Source organism: Rattus norvegicus, chromosome 2 (assembly GCF_021556685.1).
Source record: "Rattus norvegicus strain SHRSP/BbbUtx chromosome 2, alternate assembly SHRSP_T2T, whole genome shotgun sequence".
Taxonomy (NCBI): Eukaryota; Metazoa; Chordata; class Mammalia; order Rodentia; family Muridae; genus Rattus; species Rattus norvegicus.
The window spans coordinates 34,376,470-34,389,410 of NC_141535.1; the positions used below are offsets into that span (position 1 = coordinate 34,376,470).

The 12,941-nt window shown below is 42.9% G+C and overlaps 1 long non-coding RNA gene across 1 annotated transcript in view; it reads left to right on the forward strand.

Annotated features, from left to right (window-relative positions):
• The window catches only part of LOC134485829 (uncharacterized), a 167,753-nt gene extending 156,825 nt beyond the window's left edge, over positions 1-10,928 (forward strand). Inside the window, exon 6 of the long non-coding RNA XR_015673835.1 lies at positions 9,578-10,928. This is a non-coding gene — a long non-coding RNA (uncharacterized LOC134485829). The remainder of the gene's footprint in view (positions 1-9,577) is intronic.
• The last annotated feature ends 2,013 nt before the right edge of the window (positions 10,929-12,941 follow it).

Here is a 12,941-nt window from a genome sequence, read left to right on the forward strand (position 1 = left end):
GAGAAACCCTGTCTTGAAAAGTGAAACAAATAAGGGAAGAAAGAAATTTTAACAAATTCAAACCTTATGTATGTCTCGGTCGATTGTAATTACTGTCTGATTACCTAGATTGGCAGACGCCACTAGATACAGTATTCTGCAGCTAAAATTGCAGACATTCGGGTCCCTGGGTGAGCTTAGGAAGTATTTTGAAAATGGACAGCACTACTGCCATATACTCTCCCAAGAGGAAAGACTCCATCCCTGCTCCCACCCCAGTTATGAGGGAAGCTGGGGTTTTAGGGGAAGGAAGAGCCAGTCAAACAGTTGCATAGTACCTGAGTGTATGGATGCTTGGGTATGACTGCCTGCTTGTGAGTGACTACCAGTGTGCATGTGAGTGGATGTGTGTGTGTGCTGAATGGCTGTTGTATGTTTCTGGGAGAGGCAAGGGAGGGGTGTGCCAAGGTATTCCCAGCAGTTAGGAGACGGGTGGGGAGAAAGGACCATCCCAAGAACAGCCATCTAACTGTATAAGGCTTGGCTATGACTCTCTGACGAGAGGGAACACAGAAGATGGTACAAAATTAGAAACCTAAAAGCCTGTGCCAAGTCTATATTGGGTTGCCTTATGCTTCTCTTCCTCCAGCGTTTAAGATGAATGGCTATAGGCCAGATCCAACTGTAGCTTTTGTCTCTGACTTCATCTTAACGAGAAACAAACACTAGTATTTTTTTATGTTGTCATATGTAGAAGACTTTATCCCCTCCACCTTCTTTCTTGGTTCTGCTCTAATATAAGAACAACCAAGCAGATTGAGAGCAAACTTGCCAAGAAAGTTGTACTGTGGGGCTGAAAATGCACAGAGGGGAGTTTTGGTCTGAAGATGTAAGATATTAACTGAAAGTAGACATCTAAATCATAGTGTGTGGGCATATCCTGCGGTGGTCATTTTATTTGCCCCTTAGCAATGAATCTCAACATGCAGAGAAACAAACAGACAAACAAACTATTTGGGGAATTTATACCAGTGAAAGACTCATTTTCACCAAGTCCACTAATTTCCATTTCGTTCTCATAGACTTCTAATATACCATTTAAGGTGCTTGGCTGTAATTGAATGATCCCCAAGAACAAAATAGAATGGAAAGTGAAAGTGGCTTTTAAGCTATTGTTCTTGGAACAAAAATGTAATGCAAGAATTCCTAAGAACATGCTACCCCAAGTGGACATGAATACCATACCGTATAGCTTTTCCTACAGAAGACACCAAACGGAGAGCTCATTCATGGGTAGTGGCAGTTAGAGGCCTGAAGCACCTTGGACGAAAAAGAGCACTGTAGGATCTGGTAGTCCACAGATGTTTGCAGCTGTGTGGCTTCTGCTTCTTGGCTGGATCTGCGTTTATTCCTATTTGGCATCGGCAGAACCTTTTAACTCCCCTGAATCAGTAGAGCGTGGCTGTGCTGCTTCCTAAGCTGGTCATAGACTGCAGTATGACTGGAAACTTGGCTCCCCTTTTTTAATCTATGTATTGTGTTCTCTTTTCCCCTCCTCCCCATCTTCTCTTTCCTCTCTTCCCACACACTATTTCTCTCCTTCTCTCAGTCCCTTATCTGTTTTCTTCTCTTTCCCTTCGCCATTGCTGTCTTCTCTGTCCCTCTTTCTTTCTCCCCCTTTCGCTGGTCCATTGCTGCGAACCCAGGCTCGCACTCTGAGGAAGACCAGGCCACACAGAGATGCCATTGTTGACATTCTAGCTGAGAAGGCTAAGGGATCTGCAAATGACACTCAGTAGCATGGCTCGGATATGATTGAAAGCCTTCAGGTGATTCCAACCCTCAGCCTGCAAATTTTCCAACTGCACCTTCAGATCCAGTGCTCTGTCTTAAGTCATTTATTTTGTGCATGTTTGGATGCGTGTCGGGGGGGTAGATTTGCACACATGTGTATGAGTGTACTTATACAAATGTGTGTCCCTGCATAGAAGGTAGAATGTGAAAAGTATCTTCAAGAACCCTGGCCACCACCTTTGAGATAGGGTTTCTCATTGGCCCAGAGCTCATTAGTTAAGGCAGACTGGTTGGCTGCTGAGTCCCAAGACTCCTCCTCTCTCTGCCATTCCAGAGTCGGGATTACCAGCATGCCACCGTACCTGACATTTTTATTTAGGTTCTAGGGATCAAACATATCCTCCTACTTGCAAGGCTAGTATCTTACAAAGTGAAATGGCTGAGTTTCCCCTATGCCCTGCCCTGTCAGAAATTTTCTGCTGAGGGACTAATACTCTTTGATGTCATTAACTTTAGAGGCTAGTTATCAACTTTTTGAGACAGGGTCTCATGTAGCCCAGGTTGACCTCAAATTTGTTATGTACCTGAGATTGGGCTTGAACTCCTAATTCTCCTCCTTCCCACATGCTGGAATTGCAGTCGGGAACCAACATGGTTTGCTTGGGAAGTCATTTCCTACGCAGCCATAGCTTACACATTGACAGTACTCTAGGATGCTACCAGAACACCGATCCAAGAAAGTATGAGATTCTGTGTCATGTAGACTTCAGTAGTTAGTATTCTGGTCCTTTCTAGAAGGTAATAGTTTGTTTTAATTTTCCTCAGCCATGTATCCAGCAACATTTCTCAGGCCTTAATGTATATGCAAATCAAGTGATGATGCTGTTAAAATGTAAAGTCTGGTTTAATTGTTCTGGGGTAGATTTGGAGATCTTAGTTTTTTTTTTTCATTCCCTTTTCCCCCTTCTTTAGTTATTAAGGTGTGTGGGAGGGGGGTGGTAGGGTATGCTCCTGTGTGTGGAGACCAGAGTATCCTCAGGGTTATAACCATATGCCACTCTGCTTTTTCTCTTCTTCCTTCTCCTCTTTTCCTTGCCCATTTCAGATAGGGCCTCCCTGTGTAGCCCTGGCTGTCCTGAAACTCACTGTGTAGACCAGGCCGGCCTCAAACTCATAGAGATCCATCTGCCTCTGCCTCCCAAGTGCTGAGATTGAAGCTGTGCATCACTGTGCTGAGGCACGCTTTTGTATGTAGGCTCTAGGGACTGAATGTAGTCATTGTGATGGTAAGGCATGTACTTACGGAACTCCCTGTCCCTGTCCAGTCCAGATGGTTCTTTCCACCAAACTCCCAGATAGCACTGAAGCTGCAGGTCTATGGATCACTCTTTGAATATTGCATCATCATGTGTACAAAGCAGGTAAAAGACCGGAGATAATACTTGTTAGTATCAACTGGTTTGATAACTTTCCTAAATGTTGCTTATGCATCACCTTTAGTCCTCAAAATGTTCTTTCTTGATCAGTATTACTTTTTTTTTTCCTTTTTGGTTTTTCTTAAATTGGCTTTTTAAAAAAAATTAGATATTGTCTTTACCTACATTTCAAATGTTATCCCCTTTCCTGATGTTCCCTCTGGAGCCCCCCTGTCCCCTCCTCCCCCCGCCTGCCTCTATGAGAGTGTTCACCCACTGACCCACATACTCCCTCCCATCTCCCTACCCTGGCTTTCCTCTACATGGGGGCCTCAAGCCTTCCTAGGACCAAGGGCCTCTCCTTCCATTGGTGCTCAATAAGACCATGCTGTGCTACACATGTGGCTGGAGCCATGGGTCCTTCCATGTGTACTGTTTGGTTGGTGGTTTAGTCTCTGGGAGCTCTGGGGATCTGGTTGGTTGATATTGTTGTTCTTCCTATGGGGTTGAAAACCCTTTCAGCTATTTCAGTCCTTTCTTTAACTCCTCCCCTGGGGACCCCGTTCTTAGTTCAATGGATTGGCTGCGAGCACCCGCCTCTGTATTTGTCAGGCCCTGGCAGAGCCTCTGAGGAGACAGCTATATCAGGTTCCTGTCATCATGCACTTCTTGGCATCCCCAATATTGTCTGGGTTGGTGACAGTATATGGGATGAATCCCCAGGTGAGGTCATCTCTGGATGACCTTTCCCTCAGTCTCTGCTCCACACTTTGTCTCTGCATTTCTTCTTGTGAATATTTTGTTCTCCCTTCTAAGAATGACTGAAGCATCCACTCTTTGGTCTTCTAACTTCTTGAGCTTCATGTGGTCTGTGGATTGTATCTTGGATATTCTGAGCATTTGGGCTAATATACACTTATTAGTGAGTACATACCATGTGTGTTCTTTTGTGATTGGATTACCTCACTCAGGATGATATTTTCTAGTTCTATCCATTTGCCTAAGAATTTCATGAAGTCATTGTTTTTAATAGCCGAGTAGTACTCCATTTTGTAGATGTACCACATTTTTATATCCATTCCTCTGTTGAAGGACATCTGGGTTCTTTCCAGCTTCTGGTTATTATAAATAAGACTGCTATGAACATAGTGGAGCATGTGTTATTGTTGTATTTGGGAACATCTTTTGGGTGTATGCCCAGGAGAGGAATAGCTGGGTCCTCGGGTACTACTATGTCCAGTTTTCTGAGGAACATCCAGAGTGATTTCCAGAGTGGTTCTATTATTGTCCTCACATTATAAAGAAGCTAAAATTTATAGACATTAGACAAGTGGCAGAGTCAAGACTTAAGTGCCCAATTACTACACAACTGGATCTTTCCCACAATTGGCTTGCATTTTTGGTTCTTTCTAAGCCTGTGATTGGTTCTCTTAACTATCACTTCATTTTGAATAGAGACACCTTTGTTCTGTAGCACTTCATAGACCAAGAATATTCTGCAACTACCCTGTCCAATATGGTAGCTGTGTGTACTAAGAAATGTGACTAATGTATGGGAGGAACTTAATGGTTTATTTTATATTAATGATTCAAGTAGCCATATGCAACTAGTGACTAGAACATTGGCTTGTTTTTAGTGACTTTTATGTGGGGCAATGTGGCTTTGTGGAAAAGACCTACTGATATTGCTGTGAAAGACCCTCTGGATGTGTTCCGTTGGTGTGTGCTATGGATGTGCAGTGTGGGTGTGCATTGTGGTTATGTGCTGTGGATGTATGTTGTGATCACTCCTTGCCACACTGCAGTGTTTGAAACACAACCCATGTGGTCGATTGTCTTTCCTTCCTCTGGCTTGCTTCTTAAAGCATGATACTTTAGATATCTTTCTTTTGTTTCCACTTTAGTTAAGTGGGAGTCCTAGTCCAGTGTAGTCTAGATCAGAGAATGGAGAGGATCCTTCCACTACCTGGAGGCTCACAGAAGAGGGTGAAAAGAAGGTGCTCGAATGCTTCCATTCACCTTGGGACCTTCAGCAATCAGAGTTCTTTCAAGTAAAATTACAAGGAACCCTGACTCATGTGGGTTTAAACCATAAAGAAGTATATTATTTCACACAGTTGAAAACCCAGGGCAGAGTGAATGCCTGAGGAAGCTGACTCATTTTCTCAGCAATGCCCCTTATTCTATTTTTTGCTTTCCCATGCTTTTGACATTGACTTTATCTCCACACCAGCAGCAAGAGGGCAGAGGTGTTCCAGATGGTGTATGCTGATGTGGAAATCTATGTAAAGAAGACACTTTCTTTCTGCAGTTCTTTCACAGAATCGAGGAGAGTTTCTATAGCAATGTTAATAATTATGGATTTCTTATGCATATTTTTGGTTGTCATATGACCACTGAATAAGTATGAAAGGGAAATGGGATATTTCCCTATATTAAACATACGTTGTGGTTTAGGGGTGAGATCAGCCCTTGCATGGTCTTTGGGAAGTGGTAGCTATTTATAAATGAAATTGGGGTTCTAGCTAAGAAGCAAAGGAGGAGACAAATCTAATGTCTGCTAGAAAATCAAAGCTTAAGTGGAGGTTAGGGTGGAGCTGTTGTTGAAGCCTCCAGATTAGGAAAAGTACTGTGGAGAAGGTGGGGGTTGATGGCCTACAAATCAAAGCATCACTGTGAGTGGTCCAGTCCCAGGGAACTCCATATCAGTTCAGTGCTCCACCTACTGAGGGTCATGCTGACCATATAACATGATGCTTCCAATTATCCCTAGCCCTGGCAGGACATACAGACACCCAGAGAGTCCTCCAAATACCTTGAAAGGAGCTAAGAGGTGGTGAGGGAGACAGTAAGTCAGTTAAGTTCAGAGTAGCATCTGATAAAAATAAAATGAACCAAACTTTATTAACTATGGTGTGTGTGTGTGTGTGTGTGTGTGTGTGTGTGTGTGTGTGTATGTGTGTGTGTGTGTAATCATGCATATCCTAGCATAAGATTACCTCAATCCTAGTATTGAGGTAAGAGCATGACTTGCGGAGTCAGGAATCATTTATTGCCTTCCACTCTGAGTTCCAAAAATGAGACTTGGGTTATCAGGTTTACTTGGCAATGGCCTCTACCCACTGAGCAACCTTACCAACCTTACCATGGTGAGATAGCCCATTTCTAAATATAAGAGCCTTCTTTCTTCTAGAGATACTCTCAAGTTCTGCATCTCATAGAGACCATCCTGGAGCTGACCTTTGCCCACCTTCTTGGCCATTGCACTGTGTCATGGGGCTGCTTTTGTTCACATGTAGGTTCTGATTCCAAATGAATTTAAAGAACATCCTTGTGGTTGGCTGGGCCTTCAGAGATTTATTCTAGGTACAACCCAAGTTTGATGTCGCCCTTTCCTTCCCTAAAGCATGTAATAAAGCTGTGGCAAATATTCAGCAACATCAGGGTGTAGGTAGAGGTTCCCTTAATTGTCTCTTGATTGGGTAAATAAAGGTGGTAGAAGCCAATTCCTGGAAGAAGATAGAGAGGCAGATTTTCTGGATCCCAGGAGGAAGGGGAAGAGACGAGGTAGAGATTAGGATTCACACCAGGCTGTGGAGTGGATAGGAAGCTGCAGACATAAAAGGTCTTTGGTGCACCGATAGTTTGTAGCCTCCCCAGGCACCTGGGAGGATGGGGCAGGATTTGAGTTATCTGGTCAGCTTTAAAATATAAAAGTCTCTAGTGTTCTCCTTCCTCGAGGCTAAAAAGAGCTGGCTGAGATGGCCATTGCTGGCACCAGGCAAGGAGGAATGGGTGGTACACTCAGGAATACAGGTGGAGGCTGTTCTCAGAGCATAGCCAGGATCTCGGGAAAGTGTTAGCTAGCCGTGGGGGCTAACTAGATGGCTAACTAGCCAGTGGCTGCTGATACCAGAGCCTAGCCTGAGCAAACATGTTTAATAAAAGTATAGGCAACATCGAGGCTTTCATTTTTTCTTAAATATCGTTCTCCAGAGTTCCTCTTTAATTTTTTTACTCTAATATAATCAAATTCAAAGAACTGAGCCATCCAAAGACTGAACATTGTCCTGTTCTAAGTCACTGCTTCTCTATTACCTAGTGACAGTCCACAAGTCTCCCTATTCAAACAAAAACAGAACACATCCAAGACCCAAGTCTGTGCATCTAGACTGGAACCACGTATTGCTGTGGCTCTGACATACCCCCAATCTGGCATGAGTTGTCCCCATAGATAGATTGATGTCCCCGTGGCCTAATCTCTAGAGCAACCTTTCCTGAGCAGTTTTGTGACTTCCTGCCTGCTTCCTTATCCTTGCTGTTCAAAGGCCCTATTTGGAATTCCTTTTCCCTCAATTATTTGTGTCTCATCCCACGTTCCTGATAGAGTTCCTGAGTTCATCAGATCAGGTGTGTCTCTCATCCCCTCTGTCACTCAAAACATTTGTATCTCGCTCCTTGACAGGCCTATTCAATGCTACTCTCTTAAATGTTCTTTCTCTCTTGACTCACACACTTCTTCTCTTTGTAGGTGTGATCCTGGCCCTTAATGGCTGAGCCATCTCTACAGCTCACTCACTTCTTGTAACAAAATGACCAGTCAGCTTAGAATTGTCTGGAGCCCTTAAAATAATATGGGTCAGAATTTCCAAGGCTATTTCAGTCCCTCAAGTCTGAAGCCAAACTACCAAAAAATGCAATCCAAAACACATGTCCTGAGTACTGAATTAAAGCCTGGGAAAGAAACATGTACACATATATTTAGTACACACACACACACACACACACACACACAATCTATATCTATCTATATCTTTATCTATATCTATATCTATATCTATATATCTATATATATATATATATATATATATATGTAGAAAACAGGAAGGTTGTTTCAGGTATATTTTTCTATGAACTTGTTACCACAGTTTTTAAGAGACTATGATATACCAGACGCTGTGCTGATCCAACAAGGGGAAAATGGGGGAAGGACAGAGATGAGCAGAGGTGGTCCTACTGCAGGAAAAAAACACATTTACCAAACAACAGGAGAATTACTAACCTGTATGGGAGTATAGAGAACTTCCTTATAAGTTCAGGGAAACTTGTCCCATGATCTAAGAAAGAGCTATATGGTAGGGACTACATGTCACGTTATACTGTCGTCTTTAGTAAAATTCCATCCCTTACCCAGCAGAGCACCAGTAGGTACATACCCTTATCTAGTGCTACGCGTTTCACGGATTCCTGGTAAGTGAGGCTTCCTGGAGAGGTGGTGACTCCCCCAAACTTCACCTTGCAGACCAAAGTATCTATTTCCAGGGACCATTCTGATTTTCATGGGGGGAGGCAGGTTGTATATAGTTAGTTCGTGGTTGTGAGAAGGACTTAAAATCAGTTACCAGTAAATGACTCCTCAGGAGAAACCAAAAGGGCTGAGGGTCGACAGCAAGTTGATCCAAGGTTTAGGACTTGAAAAGCATGTGAGGTGTGTGAATCCACCTGTGTTGCATTAGCATTTCCTGGGGAGATATGAAAAATGTCTGCTTACCTCAGTGTATGCACCAGTGGAAGCCCATAGAAATGATTCTACCCAAGCCTAGCTTGGTGAACAATGAGTTTAAGTGAACTTAAGTGGAACATGGGTGAGGAGTATCTGTCAGAGTATGGACAACTTCTGGGCAGCTACACCACACACACACACACACACACACACACACACACACACACACACACACACAAAGTCCTGTGTCCTCCAGCAATCAACTGCCTGCCTATATCCTTGGGGAGAGGAAAAAGGGAGAAAGGGCCCCCAGTGACTACTTCAATGTCCCTGAGTCTAGAGTCCCTTGTATGTTCTCCTAAGCCTGCACTCCTTTATAAAAGACTACATCTTCTGAGAGCCCACCTATGAGTAATCATAGCCGTTGTCATGCAATGTCTAGAGGACAGAGTCCTAAAGACATGCCCTGTCTTTCAAATCCACTGAACTTGATGTTGCAGAAGACATGAATAATCCCACATACTCAGAGGCTGAGGCAGGATGACCATGAGTTTAAGGCCAGTTTGGCCAATGGAGAAAGACTCTGCCTGAAGAAGGCAAACAAGTAACAGAACTGAAATGGCTGTTATAATCTGTAGAAGAAGAGTTGTGGAAAGGGGAATTTTAAAAATAAGTTTGCCCATTTGCCAGCTGTTACCTAAACCACAGATAGAAATAGTGGCTCCACTGGTTTCCTTGGTAAAAGCTTGCTGGGCTGTCTCTTTCATCTCTGGATGGGAAACCCGGGATCTAGTCATTGTTGTGTACTCACGACCCTCTGCACAGAAGAAACATGAGTATACCGCCCAAAGTAAGGATAGACAGACGGGCAACTCTGGCTGCACAGGGGAGTGAAGATGTAAGAATTAAAACTGTGACAAGCATGAGGCATTAAGTGTCATCCTTTGCATGTGCACAGTGGTGGTATTAGATAAAAGAATTCTCTACTGTTTCCACCGAGGTCAAGTATCAAGAATGAATGGCAAGAGGACAAGTGAGAATCTACTCAGTGAAGCGGAGTATCGAAGGTTGAGAAGCAAGGGACTGGCAGCTGGGAACACGCTGGTTTCTGAAAGCTCCAACCAGAGACATGTAAGAGGGGCTAAAAGTAAACCAGCCATGAAGTATAAGATTCCTTGTGCATCATCTCCTCATGAATCAACTGTCCTTTTTGTAGAAGTTAAGAATTCACAAGCATCATAACAGACCATGGAAGTCAGAGTGGGCAAGAGCCAGTTCCCTGGGATTCAACATTTGTTCATTCATTTAGTAAATATTTTCCATCTAGTGTATGTCACTTTACTAACATTGTGGGATGGAAAGAAAACACCCACAGCCCTTACCTCTAGAACTTACTTTAAAGCCTAATTAATGATGAAGAAATGTTATAAGCATTTAAACAACTAAGATAAATGGTAGTGAAAATGATAATACAAAAATCGTCATGGCTGGGAATGGTGGTTCAAGCTTATACTTACACAAGTGAGAGTGTCAAGAAGTTCGCAAGTACAAGACCACCCTGGTCTACACTGAGTTTGAGACAATTATGGGGTATGCAATGAGACCCTGTGTCAATAAAGCAAAACAAAACAATGGAATGTCAGGAGACAATATTTGAGATCAAGCTCTTGAAGAATGGGTTTTATGAAGCACCTTACTGCTTAGAACCATCACATTCCCCATCCTAAGGATTATAGAGGTCATAATCCTTTGACATGAGCCTGCTTCACTGGCCAAATGGATTACACCACCAAACTGGGTCAATCAGGCTCTTTCCTGGGAATTTAGAATTGAACAACTTTGATTTGGATGGCTTCCTTTGTAAAGGAGATGAGAACATCCTAACAGTCATTTTCTACAATGACCAAGTAAAGACTGTTAGCTGCATGGAGGAAAGAAGATGAGACAAGTCAGTCAGAGGATGGAGACACACAGAGCAGAGAAGGCACTCTAGCACCCCAATGGACTCTCTTCCTTGTTGGAGTCTCTCTGTTGCTCAGTTTTCTCCCTCCCTGAGGTGTCGTGTGGCACTTACATCTGTAATAGTTCATTTGGCATCTCACAGGCCTCTAGTCCTTAAAATCCTGGAGATTCTGGATCCATGTTTGGGATGCTTCCATAAGCCCTCCCTGGCCATATATCTCACTATACATATGTATATATGTATATATAGTATTAAAACATACTCCTACCAAAGAGCTTTGGTCCTTCCAAATGTTCTCTTTCAGTCTCCAGAGATCCTTTGAATAATTTATCTTACATAAACATTTGACAAAATAGGCATTCTTGTCTTCATTTCACAGATAGATCCAACTTGCCAAACAATTGAGTATTTCACCCAACTGCACGTATCTAATAATAGCAGCGCTGTGATGTGAACTCCTGAGGCAGTGTGACTCCTGAATGCTTTCTCCTAACCACCAGTGACCCTCTGTCTTTCACTGTGGCCTAGCGCAAGAAGCATTTCATGGGATGATCTGCTTACTGGGAAGGTGGAGACAGGAGGATCACTGAAACTTGGTTGTCTTGTTTTACCCATGGCTACATCCAGCCTGACACTGACTTCTCTAGGAATATTTCTTGGGTCTTTCTCTTCATTCTACATGAATAAAGAAGCCATGTGCTGTGAATGACAAGGGCACAAACTATAATGATTCCACATCCCCCAGTCGTCACATGGTGGAAGAGCTATGCAGGCGTCACCAACCCTCAAAGTGTAAATGGGAAAGTGACAGTGTGCTCAGCCATCGTAGTTTCAGCTTTTTGTTAGAGAAGCTGCCAATTTCCCTGCATTGATCTACCAACAGTGTTCCAAACCTTGGGTAAGCAGTGGTGTGAGCCTATGAGCAGATACTTGGGGGCATACGAAGAGCACTTTTATAGCAGTTTGGCCCATGCTTGTAGAAATGCAATTTGTTTTATTAGTGACAGAAATTACTCTTAAGATATATTCAGTCCAGTGCCTCTGTGGCTACTAAGGGAGTATTCCCACTAGGGTCTTTCCCATCATTAATGGAGATCATTTCTGTATCAGGGACCATTCCTTGAGCTGTAGGGTCATCTCCCTCCTGTAAGGATGGGGACTTTGGTTAGTGCACTAGGGGATTATGGAGACACAAGCCAGGAGGGGATGCTTAGAGGCCCAGCTTCAAGTTACACAAAAACTATATTTAGCATTAATAGCAACTAGAAACGTTCTATCTGCCTGCCTGCCTGCCTGCCTGTCTGTCTGTCTGTCTGTCTGTCTGTCTGTCTGTCTCTTGGGATATACTTTGTTCATTTCCACCAGTTCAAATGAGGAATCACTGTTACCAATTTGACAGACTTCAAGTTTGGGAGAATAAAGGAAGTCATGCCAAAGTGATTTGGTTAAGAATGAACCCTTGGGGTTGGGGATTTAGCTCAGTGGTAGAGCGCTTGCCTAGCAAGCGCAAGGCCCTGAGTTCGGTCCCCAGCTCTGAAAAAAAGAAAAGAAAAAAAAAGAATGAACCCTTGTTTTGTTTTTTAATAAGTCTACTGATGGGTCTATAGAGTAAGATATATAGATTTACTCTATAGTTTCTTCATGCTATAAAATCCAGAATGGGAGCTGATAAATTCCTATGGAGAAATCACCAAGACTATAGAGGAAACTTTCTAAATTAATGTTAAGTTTATCATAGTTCAGAGGCCAAGGCTTATTTTAAAATTGAATTTATGGACTTGGGAAAATGAGTTTGCACACTTCTGAACAACCACAGCAATTTCCATAGGTCTTAGGAAATCCTCCTCGTATAAATTAATTTGGTGAATTTCTACTGCAAAAGGCTCTTTCCATAACCACAAGGACAGGACAGACACAGGGGTTCTAAAAGCCTCGCTTTTGTTATATGTGTACAATTTAAATTAAACGACCAAAGTCACTCACCGTGTCTTCAACACACATTGCCAGGGCACTGTTACATTCAAGCTGAAGGGCATGAGTGTGGCTGTTCTATTATCTATTCAAGTCGTATTTCCTGAGTGACTTGATGCACTACGAGGACAAGATAGCTGTCTACCAGATATTTCTAATATGCTGCTAAAGCTGTTATTAGAGTCAAATGTTTTAATGCCCCACAAGAAGGAACTGAGAACCTGGCACATAGTAGGTGTTCAAAATGCTGTTGAATGAGAACGTGAAGTCTGAAGTCTCCTCTGGGAATAGTAACAACACCATATGTTTAATTTTG